Here is a 19,082-nt window from a genome sequence, read left to right as displayed (position 1 = left end):
TGCACCCCCTCCCATGGCTGGAAGTGGGGTCCGCACCGTGCATTGTGCCCACTCCCTCTGCCCCTCCCTCCGGATAGGGCACTGTAGTGGACCAGGCGCAGGGACAGTCAAAGGTCCCAGGTGACCTTGTGGCTCTGTCATGTTTGGTACCAAATTTGGGGCCATAAAGGGCAGTTCTCAGGACGTCCTGCCCCCTGGTACCTTTCCCTGACCCCTGGCTCCCTCCCCTTTTGTCCCCCCAGAGAGACAAGCCAACGTGAAAGGTGCCCCATCACTCTCCTCCAGGGACAGAACATGGGGAGGGGACTAAATGGGCAAGGGGGTAGCACTGCCCGCTGCCCCTTCCCCTGTTTACAGCAATAAGCACGTCCCCCTCCCCCCACTCCCACTTGCAGGATTGTGGTTTGGATCAAATCCAAGTTTACAAGTAGACACCCCTAGGAGGCAGGCCGTGGACGGGTGGCAGGGGTGGGCACTGGGGTGCCAGGCAGGCATGTACAGACTCTATATCTCTATATATAATGTACAGAGTCCCTCTCCCTCCCTAACCCGGCCTCCCTTGACCCCCCTTCCAGCTTCAGACCCCTTTCCCACCAGGCTAGGCCCCGCCGGGGACCCCCTGGCCCCTCTTTTGTCTTCCGTGAAGACAGGACCTATGCAACGCACAGACACTTTTGGAGACCGTGAGACAACGACGCCCCTCCCTTCCAGCCCCGAGCCGGGAGCCAGATCCCAGGACCTTGCCCTGCCCACCCCACGTGGTCCCCACCCATCCTGGGCCTTTTTCAAGTGCTTTGGCTGTGACTTTCATACTCTGCTCTTAGTCTAAAAAAATAAACTGGAGAGAAAAATAACTGAGTGTGTGTGATTTGAAGGGACCGGCGCCCTCCGTTCCCCTGGTTCTACTCCACAGGGCACAAGGCCTGGGAGCCACACAGTCCCCTGAACTGTGCTGTGGCTTATCTCCTTTGAGAGGCAGCTCTGTGGGCAGAGAGCAAGAGAGGCTTTAAGTTGGGCCTGGTTGACTTTGAGCAAATACCTTAACCTCTCTGGGCCTCAGGTATCCATCCCATCAAACCAACTGGGCCATACCATACCTCTCAGGGTTGGTGCAAGGATTAAATGACACGGGGATTAAAGGCTCTATCAGTGATTGTCTTCTTTTCTTCCCATTGTGATGTAATCAGAGGTTCTTGCCTGGGGTCTTTGGATTTCAGGGATTTGTGAACCTAGATAGAAAAAAACAATGTTTATTTTCACTTACCTGTACCTAAAATTTAACATTCTCTTATGTATGTGGGCAGCAAACCACAGTATAGTAATTAATGACCTGTGACTTTGTAACGGGCAGAAATCACAGATGTTTTCAGACTGCACTGTAGTTGTTGACGATCTCTCACAATATCATTTACTCTCATCACTACTTTGAAATGGTCATAGTTGTTAGACCTTTCTTGTCTTCAATGTGTTAATAAAGAAGCATATATATTACTATATCAAAAATGTAAATGTTTTGGTAACTGTGTTTCAATGTAATTGGTTTCCTTTATAACTCCTTGTAATTTTTTAAATTTTGATTTATTTTTTAGTTGTTGATTTTTTTTATAATATATGTGGTGCTGAGAACCGAACCCAGTGCCTCACCCATGCTAGGCAAGTGTGCTACCGCTGAGCCCCAGCCCCAGTCCCTTTGGAATTTTATTCATGTAAAAACATGTCCGTTTCTGGGGCTGGAGCTGCACATAACTCCAGCACCTGCAGCCCTCAGGAGAGCAGAGGGGACAGAAGGCTAGAGACCGGAGAATGTGTAAAGCTGACCGAGGAGCCCAAGCTGGCCCGGTGCAGTGGGACACGCACATAATCCTAGCAGCTAGGGAAGCTGAGGCAGGAGGATCTCGAATTCAAAGCTCAGCAACGCAGTGAGACCCCGGCTCTAAATAAAATACAAAATAGGGCTGGGGATGTGGCTCAGTGGACACTGCCCCTGAGTTCAATCCCTGGTATGCCCCCCCAAAAAATCAATAAAAATAAAAAGGGCTTGGGGTTCCCCAGTGGGGCCCCAGCTCTGTGGCTCAGTGGTTGCTGGGTTCAGCCCCCAGTACCGAAAAACAAACAAAACATAAAAACAAGGAGCCCGAGGGGGTGAGGTCAGGATTGTACAGGAAACACTGCACAAGGGGACGAGGGTAAGGGTCAGAATGTACCTAGGGCTTCACTTTTTAAGTGCCCTGGCCACAGGACCCCAACCCACCCAGGTTCTCTACTCCTACTGTGGGCAGACTGGACCCTGGGTAGGTGCCCTTCCTCTGGACCCTGAGGCTGTGTTGTTGTGGCAGTGGGCTTGGTGGCAGGATCTGTGTTCCCTTCCTCTCAGTGTCCATAGGAAATGGAATCTCAGCTGAACTTGGAATCATGTCCGGGTCTATTAATGGCAGAACTGTGGACTAGCCCGAGCCTCCTTACTGAAGATGACTGAAAAGGTGGACTCCTTCATTGTACTGACTGTGTGTCCAATCAACATTCATTGAGTGCCTGCCAAATGCCAGGCTCTATCTTGGGGACTAGAGACACAAAGAAGACACAGCCTCTGCCTTCAAGATATGGCTCAGTGCTAGAGCACTTACCTGGCAAGCATGAGGCCCTGGGTTCCATTCCAGTACCAAGAAAACAGTAAAAAGTGGGTTTAACTGAGTGTGGTGGTAATCCTAGCAGCTTGGGAGGCTGAGGCAGGAGGATCCGAAGTGCCAGGCCAGCCTCAAAAAAAAAAAAAAAAGAAGGCTGGGGATGTGGCTCAGTGGTTAAGTACCCCTGGATTCAATCCCTGGTACCAAAAAAAAAAAAAAAAAAAAAAAAAAAGGAGTGGGTTTGAGCTGGGCAGGGTGGTGCATACCTATAATCCTAGTGACTCAGCAATTTAGCAAGACCCTGTCTCAAAAAGTAAAATAAGCCGGGCACAGTGGCGCATGTGCATAATCCCAGCAGCCCAGGAGGCTGAGGCAGGAGGATCGAAAGTTCAAAGTCAGCCTCAGCAATTTAGTGAAGCCCTAAACAACTTAACCTGGCTCTAAATACAATTTAAAAAGAAAGAAAGAAAGAAAAAGATCTGGGGATGTGGCTCGGTGGTTAAGAGCCCCTGAGTTCGATCTCCAGTGCCAAAAAAAAGAACCTCAGATCTGGATTGCGGAAGCCAATCCTGCCCCCTCCTTTTACAAATGTGAGGAGGGAGGCTCAGAGACAGCCAGTCGCGTGCTGGGCCAGAACTCGTGTCCATCTTTCTTTCCCCGGAAGGGGACATTCACGTGTCCCTGGGGGTTGAAGGCTGGTATTATTTGAAACTTCTTACACCCCCACAGTCGTGACAAGGAGGGAGTGCCACCCTCTCAAGGATCCCTTTCCTCAAAAATAACCCCCCTAAAAAAGAAAGAGGATCCCTTTCCATTCCCCTGAAGCTCAGAGTCCTGCTGGGGGCCTTGCCCTCAGGCGGGGTTTCAGTTTCAGAGCAGGAAAGGGGGCCCAGGGAGAGGGCTCAGCACTAGGTGGACAGACCCTGAGCCTGCCTGGCGCCGAGGTCTGGGGGTGGTGAGAGAGCTCGGTGGGAGGGCTTGGGGGAGGGCAGGGGGAGGGAAGGGAGGTCCACAGAGAGACTCAACACCTGTGCACAGGTGGAACCACAGGAAACAGAGAAGTTCAGGTGTGGGACTGAGCAAGACACCTGGGGTGGGGGCGGATGGCAGCAGGGCTCTAGCTGGGGACAGGGAGCCAGCCTGAGCCACCTCCTTCCGAGTGCCTGACCCCAGCACCTGAGGTTCTCTTAGAATCTGCTGCAGGCTGGTGGTGCCCCAAGGCCTGGACATTCTGCTCACCTCGCTGTCCCCACCCCAAAGCCCAGGGCCCTGAGGCAGGAGAGGTGGTAGGGTCCGGGAGAGCGGGATCCAGAGAGGCAGCTCCCACCCGAGCAGGGGCTTCTTCCTCCTCTGGTCTCATCTTGCTGCCTGGGCAAGGGCATCAAGAGGGTTCACATCAACACAGGTGAATCTCCCCTTCCCCATCTCCCCAGAGTAAGATGAATAAATCAACAAAAACTAAAAGGAAAACAACGACAAGAAGCTACTGACCCCAGCTCTGGACTCAGGGAGGGAGATTCCCAGTCGCCGGGTGTCAGATGGCCTGGAATCCGGGCTGTGGTCTCAGCCCTCGGGGACTGTAAGTCAAGCCTCCCATGCACCTGGACAGGGGGCCAGTGCAGGAGCTTGAAGCCTTTGGGGTGTAAACGTGCGGGTAGGGCTGAGCGCTGGAGGGAGCGGGGGCTGCTCTACGGAACCCCTCATGCCCAGGCCTGAGCCTCCACTCCAGAATGTCTCCCCCCTTCCTTCTTTCCCTCCTTGGTTCTAGATGCTCTGGGGCTGGCAGGAGGCTTGGGCCTGCCGACACCTGCCCAGCCCAGAGCTGCTCCGACTTCAGGTCTGATCCATTCTCCCTCATGTCCTTGTTCTGTCCAGCAGGCAAACCAGGGTCCTGGGCTGCTCTGGGGACCCATGGGTTGGGACAGGGGTCTCCACTGGATTGAACTAAGAAGGGACCATGGATTGGAGTGGAGACACAAACTGGGACCGGGAGACCAGAGACAAGGATGGGGTAGGAAGACATGAATGGGGATGAGGGACGTGAGCTGGATGCAAGACAGGGGGGAGGTAGTGGGCACACAGGCTGGGTAGCTGCAGCTCCCGGATGCCAGACCAGAGAAGTATGACATGGACATGGGGGCTGGGTCAGGGTGTGAGACTTTGGGCCTGGGCAGGGGGAGAAAGCTCTGGCCTAACCTGGCGGTGCTGGCCCTCCACCTGGCCCTGGGAAGTGTGGCCTCTGCCAGTGTCCTCTGGCTTGGCCTGGTGGGGGCAGACATGGCCCCTTCCCTGGAGGGTCAGCACTGAACTCTTGGCCTCCTCCACAGCGTCTGGCCCCAGGTAATTATAGGGCTGTTGTCAAGCTTGGCTATAAAAGGGTGGACGGACTGGCCCAGGAACCTGGGAGAGCTGGGCCCAAAGGGTCAGGAGTCCCCCGGCCTGCAAAGGACGCTCAGATCACACACACACACACACACACACACACACACACGCACACACACACACACGCACACACACACGCACACACACATGCACACACACGACTGCACACACTTCAGTTCATGCCGGCTCATACAATCTCCAAACCTGCGACCCCACACAGTCAATCAAACTCACTGCTCCAGGAGGGAGGGGCAGGGGGCACAGGCCTGAAGGCCCCCCCAGAGGGGAGCGGGGCTTTGTTTACACAGCTGAGGGGGAAGGGGCCTCACACGGGGCCAGGGGGACCAATCCAGAAGGGCTCAGGCACACAGGCCACCTCCGCCCGACTGTGCAGACAGAGCCGACACTCACGGGCACACACTCATCCACCGCCTCCACACCCACCCAGGTGTGTGTGTTCAAGCCGATTCCAAGTCCTCGTCCCCGCACCAGGCACAGGTGCTAATGTCACAATGCCAAACGCGCTCATGCAAACGCCAGCTCACATACAAGGGAAGGACCCACGGGCACCCAGAGCCACACTTGGATCCAGGGTCACACAGGGTCACACCCCTGAGGGCTGGCATCCAACAAATGACACAGTTCTCTAACGTGGACTGGCTGACAGTCCCAACTAAACAAACAGCATTTCATGCCAGGGGCAGCAGCCAAACCAACTGGGCAAAGTCGAGAGTCCGGGAAAGTACAGGGAGGAGGGGCAGAGGGGGGAGGGCAGTGCCACGTTCACCCCCGGAGGGGGGGAAATCTGTGGTCCCATCTACAGCCACAGAGTCACAGAAACAACCCCAGGACCCCAGGATGTCTGAGGACACACTCACACACCCAGGGAGAGCCGGGGCTTCCTACTCACATCCCTGTGTGCGCAGAGGCCGGGTGCGCACCTGTGTTACGCTCAGATGCCCACCACAGCTCCTTCTAGGGAGCCGCCCAGCCTGCCCCCCGAGGAAGGAGAGACGGTGCAGGGTGGGGGTGCTTGCTGGGGAGAGTCCGAGCCCCGTGTGGTCAGAGGGCCCCCTCTTCCCACACCAGACCTGCCCATACAGCAGACCTGGGCCTTAGGGGAGCCACCCAAGGAGACCAACAGAGGCTGCCCCATCCCCCGGAGCAGGACCACGCCCCTGTCTGCCCACCTGGGCACCAGAACTGCCCACACGGGTCACAGCCTCCCCCGAGGCCTGGCCTCTGTACCATTAGGCTGTGTACCTGTCCCTTGGCTGCCCCTCGGGGCCTGGCAGGACCTGATCTGACATGGGAAAAGGGGGAGTCTCTCCTAGAAAGACCCCCACCACAGGCCTTGAGAGCATTCCTCCCTCCTCCAGGGTGAACCACCCACAGGCAGGCGCTAAACGCCGGCGGGCGTGCCACCCAGAATAAGGCGGCCATCTGACTGGGCCTGTGGGCAGGGTTGTCTGGGAAGGCCTTGAGAGATCCGGAGGTTAAGTGCTGATGGGCGGCCTGCCAGTTAGGGGCAGGTGTTTGTGGGGAGGACTAGGCCAAGCAGAGGGGACACAGGATCAAAAGGGCAGAGGCCGCCGTGCTGATATTCCACGGAATCAAGTCACAAAAACATTCCCACACACCGGCGAGGTCACCTTTTCACCAGGGTGTCTGTGCGGGATGCACACGTACTCTCCTGGAGGAGTCTGGGGTCCCCTCCTTGCTGGACTGGCTTTTCTTTTTTGGTACCAGGGGCACTCAACCACGGAGCCACAGCCACAGCCCGCCACCACCCTTTTTTAATAACCGTTTTTTAGTTGTAGATGAACGCAACAGGTTTATTTTGTTGACTTTTATGTGGTGCTGAGGATCGAACCAGTGCCTCACACCTGCTAGGCGAGCACTCCACCACTGAGCTACAATCCCTTTTATTTATTTTGATATTTATTTTTTGGTGGTAGTTGGACACAAAATCTTTATTTTATTTACTTATTTTTTTATATGGTGCTGAGGATCCAACCCAGCACCTTGCACATGCTGGAGGCCCGCTCCCCCGAGGAGCCACACCCCCAGCCCAGGACACCCCTTTTTATTTTTTTACTTCGAGACACTCGCTCTTGCTAAATTTCTGAGGCTGGCTTTGAACTCTCCATCCTCCTGCCTCAGCCTCTGGGATCACAGGTGTGCCCCACGGTGCCTGGTTTAGGCTGGCTGCTCTGGCACCCCTGTCTAGGGCGACCCGGTGGCGCCCCCTAGGGATACTCTCACCCACCTGCACCCTGCAGGAGGAAGGAGCCGCCTCCATGGAGACCAGTAGCTGAGGAGCCCCGAGCTGTTCAGGGCTGCAGAGAGCAGAGAGGCCAGGGAGACAGGTAGCCCCAGGGAGTCTCAGAGCAGCTGATTCTCCTTGAACCAGACGCACTTAGGAAGCCTGAGTTAAAAATAGGCCAGAAGGTGGCACAAGAGGAAGCTGTTTTGCAAGAGGACTTGCTTTATCCCAGCACCCACAGAGGCTCTGTGGGACCCTGCTGGGCTGAGGAGCCCCAAAGAGCGGTGGCTGCGGAGCCACATCCAGCCCCGTGGGCTTCTGTGACCATCATTCTATTTTACCTCCTTTATTTGTTTGTCAAACTAAACTTGTGTGTGTGGCTCCTTTAGGATTCCTGAATGAATTTTTCACTTACAGGTAAAGCAATACCATACCACCTGACTTAGCCCTTACTCTCGTCTCCCACCGACCGCCTCTGTGCTACCATTACCATGCATTTTATTTCTACACATCCTATAAGCCCCACAACATATTTTTAGATTTGTTTTCAACTATATTTTTTTTTAGAGAGAGAGAGTGAGAATTTTTAATATTTATTTTTTAGTTCTCGGCGGACACAACATCTTTGTTGGTATGTGGTGCTGAGGATCGAACCCGGGCCGCACGCATGCCAGGTGAGCGAACTACCGCTTGAGCCACACCCCCAGCCCTGTTTTCAACTATCTTTTAAAGAGAGTTTTATAAGCCAATCCCCCCAAATCAAAGGCCAATGCTTTGTCTGATCCGTTTGTTTGCTAACACACAGTGGGGGTGGGGCGAATAGAAGTACCTTGGATTAAACGATGAAGGGAAGGGAGGGGGATGGGAATAGGAAAGACAGTAGGACGAATGGGACATCACTTTTCTATGCATATATATGAATACATGACCCGTGCAACTCCACATCATGTACAGCCACAAGAAGGGGAAGTTATACTCCATGTACGTATGATATGTCAAAATACATTCTACTGTCATGTAGAACAAATTTTTAGAATATAATAAAGGGAATTTTAGTAGCCAGACACCATGGCACATGCCTGTTCTGAGGTAAAAGGATCACAAATTCCATTCTGAGCAAACTTAGCGAAACCCTGTCTCAATAAATTAATAATTTTTTGCGGGGAGGTACTATGGATTGAACTCAGGAGTACTTGGTCACTGAGCCACATCCCCAGCCCTATTTTGTGTTTTATCTAGAGACAGGGTCTCAGAGTTGCTTAGCATCTCGCTTTTGCTGAGGCTGGCTTTGAACTCACAATCCTCCTGCCTCAGCCTCCCAAGACGTTGGGATTACAGGGCCACTGAACCTGGCCAAGAGGAATTTTTAAATAAGAAAAAAACTCACTCACAGATTTACCATTTCTGGGGTTTTTCACTCCTCTAGGTAGACAGGTTTCCTTTTGTTTGAAGGACTTTTAAAAACATTTCTTCCGGTGCAGGTTTGCTGGTGATGAATGCTCTCACTTTGGAATGTCTGAAAGTGCCTTATTCCATCTTCATATTTGAAAGATATCTCCAACTGAATCCCACGTTGCCTGTTTTTACCTTTTTGTACCTTAAAGACATTGCTTCACGATCCTCAGAGTTGCCTGCTTCTGTTTTCCTTCTTTATGTAATCTTCTTTGACTGCTCTTAAGAGTTTCGATTTGACAGTGATGAAGACAGATTCGGATGCACCTTCATATAGATTTCTTTTTGGTACCAGGTATTGAACCCAGGGGTGCTGAATCACTGGGCCAGCCCTTTTATATATTTTATTTAGAGACAGGATCTTGCTGGGTTGCTTAAGTTCTTGCTAAATTGCTGAAGCTGGCTTTGAACTCACGATCCTCCTGCCTCAGTTTCCCCAGCTGCTGGGATTACAGATGTGTCCCACCACGCTCAGTCCTTCATGTAGATTTCTTCATATTTCTTGTACTTGGGGTTTTATGAGCTTCTTGGATATGTGGGTTTATAGTTTTCATCAAATTAGGACATTTTCAGACAGAATGGTGCACATGCCTATAATCTGAGCGACTCAGGAGGCTGAGGCAGGAGGACCACAAATTCAAGGCCAGCCTCAGCAACTTAAGGAGACCCATCTCAAAATAAAAATAAATAAATAAATAAAAAGGACTAGGAGTGTAGATCGGTGGTAAAGCACCCCTGGGTTCAATCCCCAGTCCCAAACAAAATTAAATAAAAATCAGGACATTTGGAGGGCATTATTTCTTCAAATATTTTTCTGTCACTCTTCCTTACTCCGTTCTAAGTCTCCAAAAAGGTATAGTGGCTACCTAATGTTAGTCCACAGCTCAGTGATTTTCTGACTTTTGTGGTTTTAGAGATCTTTCTGTTCTGTTTTTGTTTTCTTGAGATGGGACCTTGATAGGTCGCCAGGTCTGGTCTCAAATTCCTGGGCTCCAGAGATCCTCCTGCCTCAGCTTTCAAAGTAGCTGGGGCTATAGGCTCACACCACTGTGCCCAGATGTTTTTTGTTTGTTTGTTTTTCAAATCTGCTTTCTACTCCTTGGTTCATTTTGGATAGTTTCTATTGCTGTCTTCAAGTTCACAAAACTTACTTTTCTGCAGCGTCTAATCTGCTTTTAATTCCACCCAGGGCATTTTTCATCTCAAACATTGTACCGTATAGCTCTAAAAGTTCAATGGGGAGTTTTCTATTTTTCACATCTCTTTATATCATATTCAAGTTATACCTTCTTGAATATATTTAATAACAGCTCTTATAGCCAGACAAAGTGACCCACGCCTACAATTCCAGCTACTCAGGAGCCTGAGGCAGGGAAATCTCAAATTTGAGGCCAACCTGAACAAATTAGCTAGAGATTCTGTCTCAAAATAAAGAATAGAAAGGGCTGGGGATGTAGCTCAGTGGTAAAGTGCCCTTGGGTTAAATCTTCAACATCAAAAAAATGTAATACAATACAATAAAAAAAGCCTCTGTTAACTAATTCTTTGATATTTCTAGCTCTGCTTTTATTGATTGATTATTTTCCTTATTTTTGATCATATTTCCTGCTTCTTTGTATCTCCAACTGAATTCCAGTAACTATTGTAGTGACTATTGGTAGGAACTATTGGCTAGGAACTATTGGTAGTAACTGTCGGTAGTAACTATCAGTTGGATGCCAAACATTGTGTATTTTATATTGTTTGGGGGTGGATTTCTTTGAACGTAGCTAATTTACTTGGAAACAGATTGATTCTTCTAACGTTTGCTTTTAAGTGCCATTTGGCAAGATACAAACAGCCTTTGGCCTAGGGCTCACTTGGTCTCACCACTGAGGCAATGCCATGGTGAGAGCTCTCTTTGCCACACCACGCATCAGCCCGTATCCAATCAGGAGACAGAAACCACATGGTACTTTGAACAGGGAAAGTTTGCTGTAAAGAATTATTAACCGTAACGAGGGAATTGCAGTCAGGAGGGACTGGCTAGTAAGAAAACAACATAATTGTAAAAGAATTTAGGAAGTGCTGGGCACCTGTAGTTCCAGCTACTCAGAGGCTGAGTCAGTCACTTGAGCCCAGGAGTTTGGGTCCAGCCTGGGCAACATAGTAAGAAACTGTCTCCTTGAAAAAAATTAAAAATAAATGGGGGGTGTGCCATGCACTGGGAATTGAATCTGGGATGCATCACCCCTGAGCTACATCCCCACATCCTCAGCCCCCCACCTTGTTTTGAGACAGGATCTCCCTAAGTTGCTGAAGTTCTTGCTAAATGCTAAGGCTGGCCTCAAACTTGTGATCCCCTGCTTCAGCAAGTCTCTCTGGGGTTACAGCTGTGTGCCACTGTGCCCAGGGGATTTTTTTTTTTTTTTTTTTTTTTTTTTTGCACTGGGGATTGACTCCAGGGGCACTTAACCACTGAGCCACATCCCCAGCCCTTTTATTTTTGTATTTTATTGAGTCACAGGGTGTCACTGAATTACTTAGGGCCTCCATAAATCGCAGAGACTGGCTTTAAACTCTCCACCCTCCTGCCTCCGCCTCCTGAGCTGCTGGGATTACAGATGTGTGCCTCCTTGCCCCAAGAGGGGGACATTTTTAAAGAATAATATAGGAATACTAGATGCAAGGAGCAGTGACTGTTCCTGGGGTTGAGACACAGCATCTGAGGAACGGCCCTCCCTCAGTTGCATCTGAGGAGCTGCAGCTGCTGCTGAAACCTTTGGAGAGAACACCCCAGCATCAGCAGGGACAAAGCCTTCCTCTGCAAAACGTTTCTCGAGCGCCCCCTACTGACAGATTCCAGTTGGCAAAGGAAAACTTGCACCGGCCCAGCTGCACTTTCTCCGAGCAGGCAAGGAAGAATCAATTTAGCCCTGAGAGGCGACTGCGTTGATAACTGGCACAAAGTGGCCACTGTCAGGATTCTTCCACTCCGGCTCGTGGAAACGCAAAGTGTTCCTGGCCCCAGAGGAGTTCCAAGGATCGGCGGCTGCTTTCCCATGATTTCCCCCTATTTCCTCACTTGCACGCACAGCTCGGTGTGAAGCACAAGACTCGAGGGGGCCTCTGCAGAGCCCCAGAACTCTCTCTCTAAGCATCCCCCTCCCCAGTACTCTGCCACCTGGGCCTCCCCCCACCCCCGCCTCCCAGCTCGCTCCCTTCACTCCACCAAGCTCTGCTTCTGATGCAGAAGCACTGGGTAACCTTGGGGCTCCTTTGTTCATTTCCCCTCTAGGGGATTACAGTTTTTGTATGTTTTGTCCTGGGGATGGAATCCAGAGGTGCTGCATCATTGAACTGCATCCCCAGCCCTCTTAATTTTTTCTTCTCTTCTTTCTTTCTTTTTTAGAGACAGGGTCTTGCTGAGATGCCCAAGCTATCCTCAAACCTGGGATCCTCCTGCCTCAGCTTCCCAGAGTCCCTGGGATTATAAACCAGGGCTACGTGTCCGTCCGCCCTGTTCGGTTCTGCCTGGGGTCCGATGTCTGAATATCTGCGTTTCCTGTGGTCTGTTAGGTTTCTGAGTCGTTTAGGGCAAGAGGGAAGAGGATCCTCCTGGTAGTTAGGCCAGAATCAAAAGTCAGCCTGTGGGATGTGGCTCGGTGGTAGAGCACCCCTGGTTCCAAATCCCCAGTACCAAAAATAAGTAAATAAATAAAAATCAAAAGGAGAGTTCTTGCTGGGTTCCATGGCACAAATTTATGTCCCAGCTACTCAGGAAGCTAAGTAAAGAAGATCAGCTGAGTCTAAAAGTTGGAGGTCAGGGGCTGGGGATGTGGCTCAAGCGGTAGGGTGCTCGCCTGGCATGCGTGCGGCCCGGGTTCAATCCTCAGCACCACATACCAACAAAGATGTTGTGTCCACCGAAAACTAAAAAAAAAATAAATAAATATGAAAAAATTCTCTCTCTCTCAGTTTAATTACATCTGCAAAGACCCTTTTAAAAATAAATAAATAAATAAAAATAAATAAATAAAAGTTGGAGGTCAGACTGGACAACTTATCTAGATGACATTTCAGGGGAAAAAGGGAGGAACTTATATGTATTCATTCACTGGACACAGAGGTGCTGTATCACTGAGATGCATCCCCAGTCCTTTCTATTCGTTATTTTGAGACAGGGTCTCAAAAAGATGCTGAGGGTCTCCCTAAGTTGCTCATGCTGGTCTTCAATTTATGATCCTCCTGCCTTATCATCTGGGGCTCTGAGATTACAGGTGTGCACCTCCACATCTGGCAGGGGAAGGCTTAAGTCGTAATGTATACACCATCCCTTTTTATTGTATACAACTAATGTTTATATTTTCATGTTGGCCTACTCTACAGTTTTTAGAAGTCAAATGGGACTAAACAACATTGATGAAAAAATCACAGCCCTGCCACACCCCTCTCTTGGCTCCCAGCCTCACTGCAGGAAGGTGACCACCCTCAACCCTTCTAGCTGTTTCCTTCGATTGTCACCTTCATATTTCTAAATAAAATGCTTGTACTGCTGTTTTGGTTTTGGTACCAGAGATTGAACTCAGGGGTGATTGAACCTGAACCACATCCCCAGCCCTGTTAGTGTTTTATTTTGAGACAGGGTCTTGCTAAGTTGCTTAGGGCCTCATTTAATTGCTGAGGCTGACTTTGAGCTTCTGATCCTCCTGCCTCAGCCTCCGGAGTCGCTGAGATCACAGGTGAGCGACACCAGCCCAACTGGACTGCTGGGGGTTTTGTTTATATATTTTTTTTCTTTTTTATCTTTCCAAAGTTAGGCTTCATTAACTTCCCCCCAGGGAAGGTGAGGATTTGGTTCTCTGTGTCCCCTGCTTCAATCACAGACACCCCCACCTGTTCACTTCACCCTCATCTCTCCATAGAACTAGGTGCACATTTCTGGTTCCATCCATATTTAGCATTTAGACGGCTCTGAGACTGTAACGTTTATTCACCATTGAACCCTACCCTACAGGATGGTTTGTTCTATTTCTTTTAAAATGTTTCATTTTCCTTGGAGTTAATAATTAACTGGAAAGACCAACAACCCAATAGAAAAATGGCCAAAGAACATGAACCGTTCACAGAAAGGAAGTGCAAATGGCTTTTAAATTTTTAAAAAGATGCTCGATCTCACACAGAAGATAAATGAAAATTAAAACTACACTGAGACAGCATTTCTCATTTATCAGCTTGGCAAAAATCCAAACGTTTACAACACAGTCTGTGGATGTGGCTTTAGGGAATGGCCTTTTTCCACACGGTGTCAGTGGTGAGGGGGCCCGAGTAAGTCACATCCAGGGAGATCTGGAGATAGCCACCAAATTACGCATGCATTTACTCTTTAACCTACCAATCCCGCTTCTGGGAATCTGTCCTGCAGCTAGGTCTCTGCAGGTCTGTGATGACGTAGGTATCTAGTTATTCATTGTGGCCTTCATTAATAATAAGAAAGTGTTGGAAACAACCCACGTGTCCTTCAACGACAGAGGACTGGTTAAATAAACTACTGCACATCCACACAATGCCGCTCTAAGCCTGCAGACTGAAGAATGAGGAAGCCCTCCCTGCGAAGGGCTCCAGGGATATTCTGAAGGGAAAACAACAAAGTCTAGAACAATGTGTGTTGCACACAAGAAAAGCAAGATAGTTTATTCCTATTTATTTATATCTTAAAAAAACAACACTAGACTACAATAACTTGAACACAGTTAACACTGCTAAACCGCACGCTTTTAAATGATGGATGATGATGGTAAATTTTATGATATATGTTCTTCTTATTTTTTGGAACTGGGGATTGAACCCAGGGGTACTTAACCTCTGAGCCACACCCCCAACCCTTTTTTATGTTTTTATTTTGAGTTGCTTTGGGCCTCACTAAATTGCTGAGGCTGACCTCAAACTCTCAATCCTCCTGCCTCAGCCTCCAGAGCTGCTGGAATTACAGGCGTGCGCCACCACGCCTGCCTTGATATACATCGTTTTAACGGTAAAAATAACAACCTACTGGAAGAAACTATTATTTTTAAAAATGTTGTCTGCTTTAGGAGAAGACTGTGTACATGCAGGCAGGTATTTCACTGTTTAAATCATTTTGGTTTTTGAACAATACAAATAGATTAAAATTTTAATTTAAGCCTTTTAAAGGCCTGGTTGACTTAATTTAGGGGTGTGTGTGAGAGGAGGGTCCTGGGGATTGAACCGGGGGAACTCTACCACTGAGCTTTGTTCCCAGGTCTTTTTATCTTTTTGAGTCAGGATCTTGCTAAATTGCTGAGTTTAGCCTTGACCTTGCCATCCTCCTGCCTCAGCTTTCTGAGATGCTGGGATCGCAGGTCGGCACCACCACTCAGCTCCCTATTTTAGGGATTTTTTAATTTGTTATTAATTTAGCTCGACAGCCACAAGGAGAGCCAGTGGAGTCAAGTGCCTCAAGCGGCTGGGCGGACCCTGGACCCTGAGACCCCCTCCTGCAGCTGGTTCCCTGGGTCTGGTCTGGGTTCACTGCTCTGGGTTCTGGTATACAGCTGCCTTATCGGGTCGCCCTCCACCAGCATTCTGGGAATTCCTTTCCTCTCCTTCCTGTGTTAGAGCAACTTCCTGGACCCCATGTCTCATTTTTCTGTGTTTACCTGGCATTTTGTGGAGCACATCTCCACGAGCTTCCTGAGAAACCATGTTTTGTGTTGTTGATTGACTTTGACTGAAAGCACTCTTTATTCTAGTCCCATGGGCCCTGTTTCTTTCTTTCTTTTTTTTTTTTTTTTGTAGTGTTTGGGATCAAACCCAGGGCCTCATGCATGCTAGGTAAGTGCTCTACCATTGAGCTACATCCTCAGTCTTTTTATTCTGAGACAGTCTTGCTACATTGCAGAGGCTGACCTCAAACTTGGGATCCTCCTGTCTCAGCCTCCGGAGTTGCTGGGATCACAGGTATGCACCCCTGCTCCTGGTTGGTTTACAAACCAGCTTTGTGATGGCACTCACTAAATATAAGCTCCTCAAGGAGGATCTGTGCCCGTTTTGCTTACAGATGGAGTCCTAGAACTTAGAATATTATCTGGAGCAAAGTAGGTATTCAGTAAATATTTGCAGACTGGAAGATAAGAATAAAAGACATCGAGTTGCTTTCTCATCTGCTCTAAGTTTTGATCTTTTATCTAAGAACATTCCATGGACTTTCTTTTCCCCCAGATAAGAATTATCTAATCTTACTCCTGGGAGCATAACTCTAGCTCCCAGAAAATAGGTAGAGGAGAGGGGCAGTGGTCCCATTATCCAGCATACAGAGGGGTTTCACGTTCTGTTTCTTCTGGGGGGAGGTGCTGACCTTTGAACCCAGGGCCTCTCCCACTGAGCTATAGCCCCAACCACTTTTATTATTTATTTTGAGACAGGGTCTCAGGAAACTGCCCAGGCTGACCTTGAATTTGCAGTCCTCCTGTCTCCCCTCCTGGTAGCTGGAATTCTAGCCGGCGCCTAGCTCCCTGCTCCAGATAGTTATTTTTATCCACATGCTACTCACAGCCATTTTGCCTGGTAATCCTGAGTCTGAAGTCAGGCCCGTCCTGTGGCTTAACACCCTACTCCATGCCGGGCATCTTCGCAGCAGCACTGTTCTCTACTGTAGGAAACAAAGTTCCTGCCCCATGAGGTTTATGATCTATTGGGGATCAATGTAAAATAGGCAGAAAAGAACTGATATACATACGGTGGGTCCCCCATCCACAGGTCCCACATCCTCAGATTCCACCAGACACAAACCAAAAACATCTGAAAAAAGAGTCTGAATGTGAACAGACTCTTCTCTTATTGTTATTCCCTCAACAGACAGCATGACATCTATTTACCTAGCACTTACATTGAATCAGGTAGTCAAGTAATCCAGAGATGAATCAAACCATCCAGGAAGATGTGTGGGTTATAAGTGAATACTGCACCATTTTATAGAAAAGACTTGAACACCCATGGATTTGGGTATCTAAAGAAGGTCCTGGAATCCATCTCTGTGGATAGCCAGACTCCACCCTGTGTGTGTGCATCAGGCAGTGACAAGTGCTGTGAGGAAAAAGACAGCAACATACAAGGAAGAAGAGCAACTGTGCCTCTGCAGACCTGTGACCTCTGCATGCGTAAGTGCATGCTAGAGCCTTTAGGAAAGATCTCAGCTGGGTGCAGGGGCACAGGCCTATAATCCCAGTGACTTGCTGGGGGCTAGGCCAGCATGGCAAATTGGGGCCCATCCTCAGCAACTTAGCAAGACTCTGTCTCAAAATAAAAAATAAAAATGGCTGGGGGTGCCGGGTGTGGTGGCACACGCCTGTAATCCCAGCAGCTCGGGAGGCTGAAGTTCAAAGCCAGCCTCATCAATGGCAAGGTGCTAAGCAACTCAGTGAGACCCTGTCTCTAAATAAAACACAAAACAGGGCTGGGGATGGGGCTCAGGGGTTGAGTGCCCTGAGTTCAATCCCTGGTACCAAAAAAACCCCAAAAAACACAGGCAAGGGCTCTGCAACTCATGTGCGCACCCGTCTTGGTGGTGCTGTAGGAGACTCAGGGAGAGGATGGGCTTGGGGTGGAAATCTAGAAGGTACTTAGGCAGCATGGGGTGCGGGGTTCGGGGTACAGCCAAGGGAAACGCTGAGTAGGGAGTGAGCACACAAATGGTAAGAGTGGGGGAGGCCTGGCTTGGGTGCCCACTTGGGGGTCCCCGCTCACAGATGGAGTTCACAGGGGAAACCTAAGGAGATCTCTCAGGGAGTCAATGTCCCAGGACAGGGGGCAGGTTTCCCATAGGGCAGGGTTGGCAGGGTGCAGCTGCTTTAGCTTCTGTGGGTGCAAGAGAGACCTGGAGACCGGAACTCCCTAGAGAGGTCAAGTCCCTGTGTCCAGGCCTGGATGACATCCTGCTGAGAGGCCCCACTCCTCCTCCCTGAGTTCCACAGGAACCAACGGAGTCACTCGGGCTGCATTTCACTCTGCAGGCACCCGGCTCAGAGCCACTTCCCCTCTCAAAAATCCATTCCCTGCCCACACCTGCTGACCATCTTCCAGAACGTGTTCGACCCACATGTGCTGTGGTCTCTTCTCTCCCCGGGGAGCTAGACGATCCTTACATGATGATTCCCAGGGATTTGAGAAGTGTGGTTTGAGAAGACACTTGTGCGTTAACCGCTGGTGTGGCCCCGAGTCTTTGGAGAATGGAACCTAAAGGTCATCACAGAAAGAGCTGAAGACTCAGAGCCACACAGACCCAAGGTCACATCCCAGCTCCACCATTTATAAGAATTCCTGCTCGAAAAGGCTTTGAGCCCCCTCAATTGTCACTTCAGGATGGAAATGGCAGCCACTTCTTGGGTCTCCTGAGGACAGACTCGTCTCCTGAGTCTCCCCACCCCCCTTATAAAGCCAATTCCCCAGAAATGTGTAAGTTGGCCCAGGAATAAAAATAGACAAAAGAGAGATGAGAAGAGGCAGCTAGCTTACCCCGGAGGATGAAAGCCCATCCTAACTCAGGTAGATCTGCAATTATGCCCTTTCCTGTTCATCATGATCACTTTCTGCGCTGGGAGTGAAATGTGCTCGAGAATACAGCAATTGTCTAACTTGAAATGCAAGACAGAGCCAGGCATAGTGGTGCGTGCCTATAATCACCCTGATTTAGGAGGCTGAGGCAGGAGGATAACAAGTTCAAGGCCAGCCTCAGAAATTTAGTGAGGCCCTATCTCAAAATAAAAAATAAAAAAGGGCTGGGTATGTGGCTCCGTGATTAAGTCCCTCTGAGTTCAATCCCTGGTATGAAAAAGAAAAAAAAAAAAAAAGAAGAAATACAAACCAAGAAGTAACATTCTATGACAATTGAAGTCCAAACAACAGAAGGAACAGAAGAGGCCGTATTTCCATTTGGTGACCATAAATGTATCCTGCTCCCCTCCCTAGGAGTGAATAAGAGCTCACAGCTAGATTCTCTGTGTCTGAGTGAAGAATACCCACAGGACATACTTGTAATCCCAGACACTCAGGAGGCTGAGGCAGGAGGACCACAAGTTTGAGGCCGGCCTTGACAATTTAGCAAGAGCCTGTCTCAAAAATTGAAAAAATAAATAAATAAAAAGGCTAGGGATGTAGCTCAGTGGAAGAGCACCCAGGGTTCAATCCCCAGGATCGAAATAAATAAATAGATAAATAAACAAGCAAATAAATAAATAAATAAAAAGAACCCCCCACAACAAAGATCAGGCATCAGAAGGTCTACTTAAGAAGCTGGGCACAGCAGCACACACCTGCAACCCGGGTGCTTCGGCAGAAGGATCGCAAGCTTGAGACCAGCCTCA

This window comes from Urocitellus parryii, chromosome 11, assembly GCF_045843805.1.
Source record: "Urocitellus parryii isolate mUroPar1 chromosome 11, mUroPar1.hap1, whole genome shotgun sequence".
Taxonomy (NCBI): Eukaryota; Metazoa; Chordata; class Mammalia; order Rodentia; family Sciuridae; genus Urocitellus; species Urocitellus parryii.
The sequence above is the reverse complement of the archived record's forward strand: the minus strand, read 5'-3'. Positions refer to the sequence as shown.